The 16,435-nt window shown below is 45.9% G+C and overlaps 1 protein-coding gene across 1 annotated transcript in view; it reads right to left on the minus strand.

Annotated features, from left to right (window-relative positions):
- MAML1 (mastermind like transcriptional coactivator 1) overlaps window positions 1-16,435 on the minus strand; it is a 60,082-nt gene that overhangs the window by 13,056 nt on the left and 30,591 nt on the right. The gene's annotated exons all lie outside the window — the stretch shown is intronic.

The following is a 16,435-nucleotide window of genomic DNA, read 5'->3' on the forward strand; positions in this document are numbered from 1 at the left end:
TGTATGGATGTGAGAGCTGGACTGTGAAGAAAGCTGAGTGCCGAAGAATTGATGCTTTTGAACTGTGGTGGTAGATAAGACTCTTGAGAGTCCCTTGGACTGCAAGGAGATCCAACCAGTCCATTCTGAAGGAGATCAGTCCTGGGTGTTCTTTGGAAGGAATGATGCTAAAGCTGAAGCTCCAGTACTTTGGCCACCTCATGCGAAGAGTTGACTCACTGGAAAAGACTCTGATGCTGGGAGAGATTGGGGGCAGGAGGAGAAGGGGACGACAGAGGATGAGATGGGTGGATGGCATCACTGACTCGACGGACGTGAGTCTGAGTGAACTCCGGGAGATAGTGATGGGCAGGGAGGCCTGGCGTGCTGCGATTCACGGGGTCGCAAAGAGTCGGACATGACTGAGCGACTGAACAGAACTGAACTGACCCTTATTAAGCATCTACCACGTATCAGGGACAAGTGCTGTGGGGATATCAAGACAAAGGAGGCGATCCCACAGGCTTCCAATCTTCTAGGACATGGCTACAGAGTAAGACAAGCACTCTATGCAAGCAGCAGAGCAGTGAGCACCCTGAGAGCTCACCAAGAGAGCGTGGCAGCGGAGGCGAGGAAGACAAGTGGTGTCCTCTCTCCCTGTCCCCCAGCCCCACTTCCAGCTGCCAGGACTCAACTCCTCCACTGACAGAGGTGCCAACACGCACCCTCTAAGCATGGCTGCTCCTTGCCAATGCTTACTTCTGGTACGTCTTTTATCCTTTATCCCCCATTCTCAATTCCACACCCCCCACTAGCCCTGAGCATCTATACGGTGCTATTTAAAGTTCCAAATAACAGCTTTCAACATTATCGTTAGGTAGACTTCAGAGAACAGTACAGGACACTCTGCGCTGCTGTCTTCTGCTGCAGAGAAGGACACAGACCCACGACACCCACTCTACGGGGCTGAGTGCAGAAGCACCTGATCCCCAGGTGGGAGCGGGGGGCAAGGGGGACCAAGGGCAGCGGCTCTCCGCAAGAAACTGCCTGTAGACACACACGCGCAATGAGCAAGAAAATAAGGAGGGTAATTTTATCAGTCTCTGAGTCTCAATGGTCCATTCCCTCTCCTTCAAGACTTTCTTATTTAACTGGTAAAGCTGACTGCACAGTGTTCTATGAATTCTGCCCAAGTACTTCTTTAAATAGATATTTGGATACTTAAGTTAGCTCACAAAAAGTTAAAAATGCTGAATAAATGGAACTGTAGGTCAGAGGTATAAGCAAAACATGATCCTAGGACCCAACTCAAGAACACAGCCCCTATGTATAAAGGACACATATCTCAAGATGATGAATTGATGACAAATCCACAGCCAATATAATATCCAATGGTAAAGAGCTGAAAGCCTTCCCACTAATTCTGGAATAACACAAGGATGCTCACTCTCACCTCTTCTATTCAACACAGTCCTAGCCACAGAAATTAGGCAAGAAAAAGAAATAAAAGGTATCCAGATTGGAAGAAAAAGGCACAACTATCATTACATGCAGATGGTAATACATATAGAAAACCCTAAATACTTCACACAAAACCTACTAGAACTGATAAACTGAGCAGGGTAACAGGATACAAGATTAAATACATAAATCAATTGCATTTCTTTATACCAACAATGAAATATCAGAAAGGAAATGGAAAAACAAACAAACACCTTTTAAAACGTGTGCTCAGTCACTCAGCTGTGCTGGACTCTTTGTGAGCCCCTGGACTGAAGCCCGCCAGGCTCCTCTGTCCACAGAATGTGTCCTGGCAAGAATACTGGAGTGGGTTGCCATTTCCTTCTCCAGGGGATCTTCCCGACTCATGGATCAAACCCAAGTCTCCTGAGTCTCCTGCAGGTGGATTCTTTAAGCTACCTGGGAAGCCCCAAAAAGTCATAACAGAAAAGGAATGTTTAACAAACAAACAAACACTTTTAAAAAGGTAAACCCCAAAATAAAACACTTAGGAATAACCCTGACCAAGGAAGTGAAAGACTTACATTGCTGGAAACTATAAACATTTAAAAAGGAAACTGAAGATGACTGAAAGAAATGCAAAGCGATCCCATGCCCTTGGACTGGAAGAACTAACACAGTTCAAATGGCCACATGACCCAAAGCAATCCACAGATTTAATGCAATCCCTGTCAAATTACCCATGACATTTCTCAAAGAACTAGAACAAATAACCCTAAAATTCATATGGAACCACAAAAGACCCAGAATTGTCAAAGCAATCCTGAGGAAAAAGAGTAAAGCTGGAAGCATAACCCTTCCAGACTCCAGATGATGCTACAAAGCTACAGTCATCAAAACAGCGTGATACTGGCACAGCAGCAGACACAGGTCAGTGAAACAGAACCAAAGACCAGAAGTCGAACCACACACCTACGATCGGCTGGCCTTCGACAAAGGAAGCAAGGCGACACAAGGGGAGAAAGACAGTGTCTTTAGAAAGCAATGTTGGGAAAGTTGGATAGCTGCACGTAAATCAACGAAGTCAGAACAAATCCTCTCACCATACACAAAAATAAACTCAAAATGGTTTACAGACTTAAACATAAGACATGGCACCATAAAACTCTCAGAACAGATCACAGGCAAAACATTCCTTGCTCTGAAGTGTACCAGTGCTTTCTTAGGTCTTCCAAGGCAAAAGAAAGACAAACCAAAGGGCAGGGCAAAAGACCTCAAACAGGACCTAATGAAACTTACATGGTTTTACACAGCAAAGGGAACCATCGACAAAATGAAAAGACAGTCTGCAGAATGGGAGAAAATATTTGCAAATGATGCCACCCTCAAGGACCTAATTTCAAAAATAGACAAACAGCTCATACAACTCAACAACAAAAAAACCGAAACAGCGCAGTCAAAAAATGGGCAGACCTATAAATATTTCTCCAAAACAGACCTACAGATGGCCAACAGGCACATGAGAAGATGCTCAACGTGGCTAATTATGAGAGAAATGCAATCAAGACTGCAGTGAGGTAGCACCGCACAATGATCAAAATGGCCATCTTTTAAAAGTCTACAAGTAAATGCTGCTGTTGTCCTGCACTGCTGGTGGGAACGTAAGCTGGTGCAGCAACCGCGGAGAACAGTACGGAGCTTCCTCGAAAGATTACAGACAGAGTGACCATATGACCCAGCAGCCGCACTCCTGGCCATCTATTCAGACAGAACCGCAGTTCAAAAAGGTGCGGGCACCACTGTGTTCACAGCGGCGCGTTCACAAGAGCCAAGTCCTGGAGGCGACGCCAATGTCGTCGACAGTGAATGGACAGAGATGACGTGGTGCGCACACGCAGCGGAGCACTGCTCAGCCAGAGAAGAAGGAGGCAACGCCATCTGCAGCAACACAGCTGAGACCATACTAAACAAAGGAAGTCAGAAAGAAAGACACCACGTGCTGCCACTTACATGCGGGACCGAAAGGCCCCCTGGAGAAGAAGGCAACGGCAGCCCAGTCCAGTGATCTTGCCTGGGAAACCCCAGGGACAGAAGAGCCTGGCAGGCTGCAGGCCACGCAGTTGCAGAGAGCTGGACGCGACTGAGCGACTCAACAGCAGCAGGAAAAAACGGCAGAGATGAGCGTGTCTCTGAAACAGAAGCAGAACCGCTGACTGGGAACAGACTGGTGGCCGCTAAGAGGGAAGAGGACTGACACGGGAGGCTGGGTTAGCAAGTCTGAGTCTTTATGTACAGAATGAACAGACAAGGTCCTCCTCTACACAACGGAGAGCTACATTTAATAGCCTATGGTAAACCGTAACAGAAAAGAATGCGGAAAAGAAGGGTGCACATACATACGTACATGAAGAGAACGGAATCACTCGGATGTAGACCAGCAATTAACACAGCACTGTAATCAACTACACTTCAATGACCAGAAAAGTTCTAAGAATACAGCCCCTGCAACACAAGGACATGTGCTTTATTTTCCTGCAGGTTTTTCTGCTTCTTGCTGCCACCTAGGGGTAGCAGGGGGAAAAAGGAACCATGATCCTAAAATGGACCCTTCGTAAGAGCCATTGTTTTAAAAGTTTCCTTTGGGGAAAGTAAAATTTATACCCATTTAGTTAGTCAGAAGGAAATAAAAATGAATTGCTAATATTGAGGGTTTTTTTAAAAAATTTATTTTTTACTGAAGAATAATTGTTTTACAGAATTTTGCTGTTGTCTGTCAAAACTCAACCAGAATCAGCCAAAGACATACATATATCCCCTCCCTTTTGAACTTCTCTCCCATCTCCCTCCCCACCCCACCTCCTAGGTTGATACAGAGCCTCTGTTTGAGTTTCTTCGTTCAGTTCAGTTGCTCAGTCGTGTCTGACTCTTTGCGACCCCATAAACCACAGCACGCCAGGCCTCCTTGTCCATCACCAACTCCCGGAGTATACTCAAACTCATGTCCCCATTGGGTCAGTGATGCCCTCCAACCATCTCATCCTCTGTTGTCCCCTTCTCCTCCTGCCCTCAATCTTTCCCAGTGTCAGGGTCTTTTCTAATAAGTCAGTTCTTTGCATCAGGTGACCCAAGTATTGGAGTTTCAGCTTCAACATCAGTCCTTCCAATGAACACCCAGGACTGATCTTCTTTAGGATGGACTGGCTGGATCTCCTTGCAGTCCAAGGGACTCTCAAGAGTCTTCTCCCAACACCACAATTCAAAAGCATCGATTCTTTGGTGCTCAGCTTTCTTCACAGTCCAACTCTCACATCCATACATGACCACTGGAAAAACCATAACTTTGACTAGACGGACATTTGTTGGCAAAGTAATGTCTGCTTTTAATATGCTATCTAGGTTGGTCACAACTTTTCTTCCAAGGAGCAAGTGCCTTTTAATTTCATGGCTGCAGTCACCATCTGCAGTGATTTTGGAGCCCCCCAAAATAAAGTCTGACACTGTTTCCACTGTTTCCCCATCTATTTCCCATGAAGTGATGGGACCGGATGCCATCATCTTCATTTTCTGAATGTTGAGCTTTAAGCCAACTTTTTCACTCTCCTCTTTTACTTTCATCAAGAGGCTTTTTAGTTCCTCTTCACTTTCTGCCATAAGGGTGGTGTCATCTGCATATCTGAGGTTACTGATATTTCTCCCGGCAATCTTAATTCCAGCTTGTGTTTCTTCCAGTCCAGCATTTCTCATGATGTACTCTGCATATAAGTTAAATAAGCAGGGTGACAATATACAGCCTTGACGTACTCTTTTCCCTATTTGGAACGAGTCTGTTGTTAACGTCCAGTTCTAACTTGCTTCCTGACCTGCATACAGATTTTTCAGGAGGCAGGTCAGGTGGTCTAGTATTCCCATCTCTTTCAGAATTTCCAGTTTATTGGGATCCACACAGTCAAAGGCTTTGGCATAGTCAATAAAGCAGATGTTTTTCTGGGAACTCTCTTGCTTTTTCAATGTTCTAACAGATGTTGACAATTTGATCCCTGGTTCCTCTGCCTTCTGTAAATCCAGCTTGAACATCTGGAAGTTCATGGTTCACGTATTGCTGAAGCCTGGCCTGGAGAATTCTGAGCATTACTTTACTAACATGTGAGATGAGTGCAGTTGTGTGGTAGTTTGAACATTCTTTGGCATTGCCTTTCTTTGAGATTGGAATGAAAATTGACCTTTTCCAGTCCTGTGGCCACTGCTGAGTTTTCCAAATTTGCTGGCATATTGAGTGCAGCACTTTCCCAGCATCATCTTTTAGGATTTGAAATAACTCATCTGGAATTCCATCACCTCCACTAGCTTTGTTCATAGTGATACTTCCTAAGGTCCACTTGACTTCACATTCCAGGACGTCTGGCGCTAGGTGAAGGATCACACCACCATGAGTTTCTCAGCCCATACAGCAAATTCCCGTTGGCTATCTATTTTGCATATGGTAACGTAGCTTTTATGTTACTCTTTCCATCCATCTCACCCTCTCCTCCCCTCTCCCCATGTCCATAAGTCTGTTCTCTATGCCTGTTTCTCCACTGTTGCCCTGTAAGTAAATTCTTCAGGACCATTTTTCTAGACTTCGTATATATGCATTAGAATACGACGTTAATCTTTCTCTTTCTAACTCACTTCACTCTGTATAACAGGCTCTAGGTTCGTCCACCTCATCAGAACTGACTCAAAGGCGCTCCTTTCTATGACTGAGTGATACTGTGTATACATCGTGAATACGCACCACAGCGTCTTCATCCATTCATCTGTTGATGGGCATCTAGTTTGCTTCCATGTTCTGGCTACTGTAAATAGTGTTCCAGTGGACAACGGGACACGTGTGTCTTTTTCAGCCCTGGTTTCCCCAGGGTATCTGCCTAGGAGTGGGGCTGCTGAGTCATTCGGTGATTTTATTCCTAGTCTTTAAAGGAATCTCCACGCCGTCTTCCATAGTGGCTCTATCGATTTACATTCCCACCAGGGATTCTTAATTTTATTATATTCTTTCTGGAAAATCATGTGTTCCTCAGTGTTTGGGCTGTCTGAAACCTGGGAGCTAAGCTGAGTTTTCTTTTTCCTAAGTGGGGATGATGGACACCTAAAAGGTCAACGCACTTGATGAGTCAGCTGGTTGTCTCAGATTAGGAAAAGAACCCTTCTTCGCCCTAACAGTTATAAAGCTACCACTCCCTCTTTTAATATCCACATGCAAACAATTGCAAACAAGTTGCAAACAACTTAATTTTGCAATACCAACTGCTTCCAGCCAAAGGGAACCTCAGGCCATTTTCTCAACTGCTCACAAAATGCAGCTGGAGTGCTGCAGGCAGGTTTGAAGTGTGGATGTGGTGGCTCTGAGCATTTGCAGGAGTGCGGGGCATTGCAGAGGAAAGCAACGAGCTGGGGAAATGGTCTGGAGAGATTTTACATTATTTAAGAGCAACCACGGTAAGAGCTATAAAGCATATGGAACTGGCCTGCCCTCAGCTGTCTGGTGCTCCTGGGCAGTCCGCTCAGAGGGTCCTAGTCTAACTACCAGACGGTCTCCCATGCGCAGGGTCTCTGGGGGGTTCAGTTCTGGCATAACGTGATCTGGTGCTCATTTCCTTCACGCAGAGGTTTTGCTGAATCTGCATGTTTTGACGGTAAACTGGAGGCCCTGCAAAGCTCACCCAGTCAGTCACGACCCCTGCCCTGGCCTGTGCCACCCATCGTCTTGTTTGGGAGAGGGGCCCCCAGACCATCAATGCTGAGTCAAGCTGGAGCAGCTATACCTTATGAACAACACATCAGTGTCCTGTGTCCCCCCACTAGCCTTACAGGAGAGTCCCTCACCTCGTCCTTGCTTCCTCCCTCTTCCAACACCTACCAATGGCAGTTCTGCTGCTCTGTGGTACAACTCCGCCACGTGAGAGTTCCGCTCTGAGTTAACCAGCAGCTGTGGCTGTTAAGACAGGAAGTGGCTCTTATCAATGTTCCGTAGGCACTGCCAGTCACCCGGGGGCAGCCACCAGCGCTTCCTGCCTCTTCTCACTGGACATTAGCTTTCCTCCCCCCCCCCTCTCCGGGCACCCTTTTATCAGCCAAACACCACCATCTCCACCCCTGAGAGCCAGACAGCGTTTTGGTTCACCACCTGGGAAGTGACTCAGTGTTGGATGGGAGGACTTGGGAGGACTGCTTTCTCAGAGACTGGCGATGATCTTCACGCTATTAAACACAGTCTAACACTGTGTCTTTTCCTTCCCTGCCCTCTCGCTCTTCTATCATCTGCCACATAACGACTCCCTTCACTCACTCATTCATTTGGTTGCACTGAGAACTATGTGGGATCTTAGTTCCCTGGACAGGGATGGAACCCACATCCCCGGCATTGGAAGGCAGAGTCTGAAACCACCAGACCACCGAGGAAGTCCCTATTCCCTCCATCTGTTTGGGGAAACACACTGACTGAAACTGCCCACCCTGGCCAGGCAGCAAAGGAACTGTTTGCATGAGTTATTTCACAACAGGTCTTAGGAAGGAACACGAAACTAACCAGCCACCACCAGCCAGAAGACTTCGGGAAAGGCCAAAAGGAGATGCCACTGGTCCTGCCACCTCCCAGAATCCTTCCTGCTGGCTTCTGTCTTGGCTGACCAATGCATGCGCCACCAGGAAGGACCTCGAGTCAAGAGAGGTTGGCCAAAGAAATCCCATCACCATCAAACCTGAGACTGCGAGCCATGTTGCAGAACAGTTCCCCTGGATTCCCTTACGCTTCTGCTCTCGGCCCGGGAGCCCCTTGCAGTGAAGCCTCTTGCTTTGTCAGCTCGTACGTCTCTTTGGACAATTCATTTCTAAGCATTAGACAAAAGCCCACTCTTGGACCCTGGAAGGGGCTCCCTTCCTGCAATGAAGGGTGACTCTGGTGGACTGTCCTTTGCTGTGACTGAGAGCCCACCATCCAGCGTACTGAGGGGCCAACCTGCTTCCTCACCGGTGGACCAGATCCAGCGGCCGCAGCTCGGACCCTTCTGTCTCTGGTCTTCCCCCGACGTGGACAACTGGCCCGAGTGGCCTGACCCGGGAGGCAACAAGAGACTGCACTGAGCTCTTTCCCCTTCCCTCTCTCTCTCCGCTCCTTAACCCTTCCTTATCCTACCCTTTTTTCTAAGTCCCCCAGTCCTGGACGCAGGAGTCTGGTCAAAGGGCTCAGTCTGAGCTGAGGGTTGGAGCTTGATCGTCTCTGGTTGGCAGAGAGAGAACTGGAATTCTGGCTCTGTTCTGGTCTGGTTTCTGGCAGGGCCGAGTTCCAGTCCTCCCTTCCCTGGAAGCTCAGGGTGCAGTCCGTGATGCCTGGGTGTCTGCAGGTGGCAAGAGGCATCTGTAAGCCCATCCCTTCAGTCCCCCTTCCCCCGCCTCCTTCCCGTTCTTCTTTCAACCTGGCCTCCTTTCCTCCCTTTGAATCTTTGAAGACCTGAGGTATTTCCATTTACTCTGTTCGTACTTGTCTCTATAGGAGGTTTTCTGAGAGACGGTAATCTTGTATTTAAGGGGCTGTCTGACTAGGACTACCGGGCCTGCGTGTGTCTTATACTTTGTGTTCTGGGCTGTGATTTGTGAGAGCCATTCTGTTTAGACCCCAGAGAAAGTTGGTTTAGGTAAAAGTGTGAAAAACTGGTTCCAAAGCTGGTTTGTTTTACATAAACAGTAAGAGCAAGGCTGGTAACAAGACCTTTCAGAATTCTGACCCTGAGGGGAACGAGCTCTAGCAGAGCTTGCCTGCCTCGCCCTGTGCCTTGAAACCAGGCTCTCAGGAGCACTGGACCTAGGTGATCTCTCACTCCCGAGACTGCGGGGGAGACAGGAGAAGCCTGAAAACGTCTGTTTATCCCAACTGTCACTTATAAACTAGTGGATCTGATGTATCAACATCTGATTCATAACTAAGCTTAGAAAATGAAGTTAGATTTCATGTTGTGTCTGTCTAGATATGTGTATGTTTCTGTATGTGTCTTTGGTTAATATTGTTGAGATTAATTTGTAAATGAGCTCTGCCTAATTGGTTTAAGGAAAAGTAAGCACTTACAAATCAAACAGTTCTAAATTAAGCTAAATAAATTTCAGGTCCTTGTGAACTGGGAAATAGCCAGTATTAAATTAATACCTGGTAATACAGACGTGTCTTTAGAACCATCAATAAGTAAAACATTTCTGCTGTAACCAGCTTTACTAGAGGACAAATATGATCATATTCTATCTCTAAAAATTTGTTGACAACAAAAGGAACTTAATGTGGAAAAACTTCTAAGAAAAATAAATGTGTTTTCAGTAAAAGAAGGTATGAGAAATGAATAAATACTGAAATGACTAAGTTATGCATGATCAGGATTTTCTAAAATTGGATTACAACTAGTTGGGTAAATGATTTTGTTAAGAATGACACCGTCATAGAACCAACTCGGTCCAAGACGGCAGAGTCAACTTTTACTGACCTTGAGCCTCAGCATACATCCATTGTGACAGATGAGCAATAAGCTAAGTGGCACACCCACCAGCACTGGCTAAATCTGAGTGTTCTAAACTCTCTTGATTTTTTTGACAAAACATCCTAAATCAAATTCTATTGAAGTTCTTTTGACCTTTGTTACCTTTAAGATGCTTCAAACGGGCCCCGAAACATCCCAAAGAGAGACATTAAACTAATTACGTTCATTTGGTTGGTTACATTATATGGAAATATTATCAAATGAGTAATAAATGCTCTCAGGTTATACTGTATGGTATTACTAATACAGATATTCTAGAGGTTATATGGAGCTCTTAAAAATCTGATATATCCTGGTAAAGTGTTATCAGTCATAATTCTTGCAGCACTATCTCCAACCCAGATGAAAGGACCCTTGTCAGGGCCCCTGCAACGGACTGGTCTATAGTGAAGATGGCTGACCTCAAAATCATCTTAAAATGACTCTCAAAGGCAAAACTATACTCACACCAGGACGAGAAGACAACGACATCAGAGAGAAACAGTTTGCCCAAGGTCCTCGATGTGACTTGTATGATCTATGTTTTCCTGATGTCTTGGACTTTTGTGTGTGAATCAATTTTTTTTTTCTATTGTAGGCATGATCCAATGCTACTTTTAGAAATCAATCCAATTGCTGGGTTTATGGCCAATTACCTGTATCTAGTAGTTCTGGGTTACCCTGGTGGATCTCTCCCCTCCAAGCCTCTAACTGGATGACCTTTAGCAAAGTTCAGCTCTGTTCTGTCTGCTCCTGACATTACTAGATGGGATTCCCCTCACCTGGCCAATTAACAATGCCTGCTCTGATCCTGGCCATAAATATGAGTTTTCTTCTATTACTCAAGCTTAGTAAGTTTCAGCCAAGGAATAAAATCTCCCACAATTATGGGATGGATTTATGAAGAAAACACCAGGCTATGGTAATTTAAGTTTAAAGTCTCCTATATGTTGGGAGCAATTAAATCATACTAAGGAATCAGTATAGTAACACCAGGAAACTGGGCTATGTGAGTTATAGACAGTGAAGTGAAAGGAAAAGGAGAAAAGGAAAGATATACCCATTTGAATGCAGAGTTCCAAAGAACAGCAAGGAGAGATAAGAAAGCCTTCCTCAGTGGTCAATGGAAAGAAACAGAAGAAAACAATAGAATGGGAAAGACTAGAGATCTCTTCAAGAAAATTAGAGATACCAAGGGAACATTTCATGCAAAATGGGAACAATAAAGGACAGAAATGGTATGGACCTAACAGAAGTAGAAGAGATTTAAAAGAGGTGGCAAGAATACACAGAAGAACTATACAAAAAAGATCATCATGACCCAGATAACCATGATGGTGTGATCAGTCATCCAGAGCCAGACATCCTGGAATGTGAAGTCAAGTGGGCCTTAGGAAGCATCACTACGAATAAAGTTAGTGGAGGGGATAGAATTCCAGCTGAGCTACTTCAAATCTTGAAAGACGATGCTGTGAAAGTGCTGCACTCAACATGTCAGCAAATTTGGAAAACTCAGCAGTGGCCACAGGACTGGAAAAGGTCAGAAGGTCAGTTTTCATTCCAATCCCAAAGAAGGGCAATGCCAAAGAACGTTCAAACTACTGCACAACTGCACTCATCTCACATGTTAGCAAAGTAATGCTCAGAATTCTCCAAGCCAGGCTTCAGCAGTGCGTGAATCGGGAACTTCTAGATGTTCAAGCTGGATTCACAGAAAGCAGAGGAACCAGAGGTCAAATTGCCAACATCCACAGATCATCAAAAAAGCAAGAGTTCCAGAAAAACATCTACTTCTGCTTCACTGACTGTGCCAAAGCCTTTGTGTGGATCACAACAAAATGTGGGAAATTTTTAAAGAGATGGGAATATTAGGCCATCTCACCTGCCTCCTGAGAAATCTGTATGCAGGTCAAGAGGTAACAGTTTGAACTGGACATGGAACAACAGACTGGTTCCAAACACGGAAAGGAGTACGTCAAAGCTGTATATTGTCACCCTGCTTATTTAACTTCTATGCAGAGTACATCATGAGAAACGCTGGGCTGGAAGAAGCACAAGCTGGAATCAAGATTGCTGGGAAAAATATCAATAACCTCAGATACACAGATAACCCCACCCTTCAGGAAGAAAGCGAAGAAGAACTAAAGAGCCTCATGATAAAAGTGAAAGAGAAGTATGAAAAAGTTGGCTTAAAACTCAACATTCAAAAAACAAAGATCATGGCATCTGGTCCCATCACTTCATGGCAAATAGATGGTGAAAATATGGAAACAGTGACAGACTTTATTTTGGGGGGCTCCAAAATCACTGCAGATGGTGACTGCAGCCATGAAGTTAAAAGATACTTGCTCCTTCAAAGAAAAGCTATGACCAACCTAGACAGCATAGTAAAAAGCAGAGACATTACTTTGCAAACAAAGGTCCATCTAGTCAAAGCTACGGTTTTTCCAGTAGTCATGTATGGATGTGAGAGTTGGACTATAAAAAAAGCTGAGTGCCGAAGAACTGATGCTTTTGAAGTGTGGTTTGGAGAAGACTCCTGAGAGTCCCTTGGATTGCAAGAAGATCCAACTAGTCAATCGTAAAGGAAATCAGTCCTGAATATTCACTGGAAGGACTGATGCTGAAGCTGAAGCTCCAATACTTTGGCCACCTGATGTGAAGAACTGACTCACTGGAAAAGACCCTGATGCTGGGAAAGACTGAAAGCAGGAGGAGAAGGGGACGACAGAGGCTGAGATGGCTGGATGGCATCACTGACTCGAATGACACGAGTCTAAGCAAGCTTCACGAGTGGGTGATGGACAGGGAAGCCTGGCGTGCTGCAGTCCATGGGGTCACAAAGGGTCAGACACGACTGAGCAAATGAACTGAAGTTCAGGAGGAAGCAGGTGTTGCCATGACAACAGCGGGAGACACCCTCGTGGGCTCATTTCCCAAGATCCTACCATGTGCCGCATGATGCCCTACACAGGCTACGCACAGAATTATGGTGCATCCAGATATCTGGGAGGCTTTCACTCCATTCCAGGCAGAGCACTAGGCACCGGTGATAAAACAGATAAACAGGACATGAGCCCTCCTAGGCAGCCCGGTGCTTAAGACGCCAAGCTTCCTCCACTGCAGGGGTGCACGTTCCATCCCAGTTGAGGAAATTGAAGGTTTTGCACAGTGTGGTCAAAAAATTAAATAATTAAAAATGAATAAAACATTCACTTAACAAGAAAAAGAGATAAATAAGACATGGTTCCTGCTCCACCCCTGGAATCTGATGGAGAATCAGTGAAGTATTATGGGAGGAGAGGAGAGAACAGTGTGGGAATGGCATGGTAGACTTCTCAGAGAAAGAGATGGCTGAGTTAGGTAGTAAATAAGCAGAGAAGTCATCCAGAAGAGGGGGGAAGGCACTTTGGCTGAGAGACAAAGGCAAAAACATACGAATAAGCATGGAATGGTGGCAGACCGGGGGAAGCAAGCAGAGGAAGATGAGCGGTTCAGCGCTGATGGAGTGTAAACGGCACCACAGGGAGGCTGCAAGGCTGGATGGACTATGACTGTCCCTAAATGTGACGTAGTGGAAAATGTTAAAAAAAAAAAAACCCACAAAACTAGAGAGAATAGTACAATGAATCCCAATATGCCTGTCCCTCACCTTAGTTATTAGGATTTGGTCCTTTTGCTTCAATTCTATCTCCTTATCCTCCCCCTTCTACCCCCCGTCCCCAACTAGATAATTTAAAAAACAAATCCTAGACATAACATCATTTAATCCACAAATACTTCAGTATGTCTCTTTAAAAGGAACTCTTAAACATATAAGCACGTGCCTAACATCACAATACCATTATCACAACTGAAACATTAATTTTTAAAAATTTATTAGTTTTTACTTTTTATTTAATGGACACTAAATGTTTTTTTTTTTTTTTTTGAGGAACAAAGAAAAAGCCTTTATTTGCTGCTAGCTAGCAGGTCAGTCTGAAAATGAGACTCCTCTGTCTTCTTGGAGTTAGCTGAGGTTTTGTATGTTACAAGTATTTAGATTGGCCAGGAGAAAGAAAAGAATAAGGAAATGAGAATGCAACCAGCAGGGCAATACAGCTGTGCCATTAATTTTTAGAGGCGGATGTCTTAATGATAAGGGCTTCCCTGGTGCCTCAGCGGTAAAGAATTCATCTGCCAATGCAGGAGGCTCTGGTTCCACCCCTGGGTCGGGCAGATCGCCTGCAACCAACAGAAGACCCGCTGGCGACGGACCTTCAAGACAAACCGCCACCGCCGGGGGCGTGGGTCGCTTTATTCCGAGACGACCGGGGTGGGGGAAACAAGGGAAGGGCTGCCGGTCGGGCACCAGGCGCCCACCCGTGGAGGAGCTCGCTGCTCCCCGCCGCCCCGCCGTCCCCGCCGGGGTGGAAATCGGCGTGACGCGCAGCGAGCATGGCGGCCGTCTTCAGCCCCTGGGCGTCACTAAACGATTTTAAATGGCCAAAACATTTTAACAATCACTTGGGACTTTTAAAATCTTATTCTGCTAAAAAAATTTTTTTCAAATTGTTATTTTACAACTTCTTTTTTCTTCCCTGAGGTGAGCAGACGTCTAATTTATTAAGTCTCTGCCTTATCCTAAATAATTTTTTATCATCACCCCTTAAACTCACGAGGATGTCTACTATCAAAATGCCAGAACGCAACAAGTATTGGCAAGAATATAGAGAAACTGGAACTCTTGTGCACATAAAGTGGGGGATATGCAAGGGGTGCCCCACTATGAGAACATGGGTCCCTAAAAGGCAAGCCTTCCTGTGTTGGTAAGCAACCTCTCATCTAGAGCAATGCCATTTCCAAAAGAATTGAAACCAAGGGTTTGTATACCCACGCTCATAGTAGCATCATCCACAACAGCCAAAAGGTGGAAGCAACCCAAGCGTCCATCAATGGACGAATGGATAAAGCAAAGCATGGCGTACCCACACAAGCCTTAAAAGGGAAGGAAGTCTGGACACATGCTGTGACGCGGACGAAGCGCAAATGCACTGTGAGTGAGCTGAGCCAGTCACAGCAGGACAAAACAAACACTCCACGATTCACCTCATTCGAGACACCTGAAGCGGTCAAATTCATTAAAGACGGAAGGTAAAACGGCGGTTTCCAGAAGCCGGAGAGAGGAAGAATCGCGAGGTATTTTTAACGGGTACAGTGTTTTCAGTTTTGTAGGATGAAAAGTTCTGAAGGTGGAGGGTGGTGCGGCTGCGAATGTGGACTTCATGCCACTGAGCCGCACACTTAAACATGGTTAGGATGGTAAACTTTTGCGACGTGTGTCTTTTACCACAATTTACAATTAACCCTTTATTATTATCCTGTATCCCATCAGTGTTCACATTTTCCTGTCTCGTCAATACCTTTTGCAAACAAAACAAAAACAAAATCAAGCATGATACATTATGGAACATTTCAAATACACACTACAAGAGAAAGGTACAATGCCGTCTACGCACCTACGGCTCAAGTGAAACAACAGGCAGCCCATCTTCTCTCATGCATATCCTCCCCATGCTCCTCGGGCTGACCGAAGGGTCACATAATTCCTCCCTAAATGCTTCAGCATGCATCGATAAAATATAAATGCTCTTTCCAAGACAATCACGGGGACTTCCCTAGTGGTACAGTGGCGAAGACTCCAAGCTCCCAATGAAGGGGCCCAAGCTCACACACCGCAACTGTCAAAGGTCCTACATGCTGCGACTACGATCTGGCACAGCCAAAAAGTGAATTAAACAGATCAAGGGCGAGCCTAAGGCCCTGAAGAAAACAAAAGACGATCACCAAAGACGCACTTTAGAAATGTGGACTAAAAGTGTTAGCAGTGATAACAGGGCATTCCCTGGCGGCCCAGTGGTTAAGAATCCGCCTTGCAGTGCGAGGACACTGATCTGACCCCTGGTCTGGGAAGACCCCACGTCTCGGGGCAACTGAGCCCGCAAGCTGCGACTCCTGAGCCTGTGCTCGGAGCCCTGAGCTGCAGCCACTGCGCCCGCGCACCCCAGTGTGTGCTCTGCAACCGCAGGGGCCATGCGGCGAGAGGCCCGAGCACCGCAGCCGGAGAAAGCCCATGTGCAGCAAGAGCGGCCCAGCAGAGTCGAGAATAAACAGATACTAAAAAACCTAAAGACATTACAGAAACGTGACGAGGGAGAATCGAGCTTACAGAGGGAGAGACAGACAAAGCAGGTTAGCGGCCACCTAGGGGTGGAAGCGGAGAAGGCAACGGCACCCCACTCCAGTCCTCTTGCCTGGAAAATCGCGTGGACGGAGGAGCCTGGTGGGCTGCAGTCCATGGGGTCGCTAAGAGTCGGACTTCACTTTCACTTTTCACTTTCATGCATTGGAGAAGGAAATGGCAACCCACCCCAGTGTTCTTGCCTGGAGAATCCCAGGGACAGGGGAGCCTGGTA

This window comes from Ovis aries, chromosome 5 (assembly GCF_016772045.2).
Source record: "Ovis aries strain OAR_USU_Benz2616 breed Rambouillet chromosome 5, ARS-UI_Ramb_v3.0, whole genome shotgun sequence".
Taxonomy (NCBI): Eukaryota; Metazoa; Chordata; class Mammalia; order Artiodactyla; family Bovidae; genus Ovis; species Ovis aries.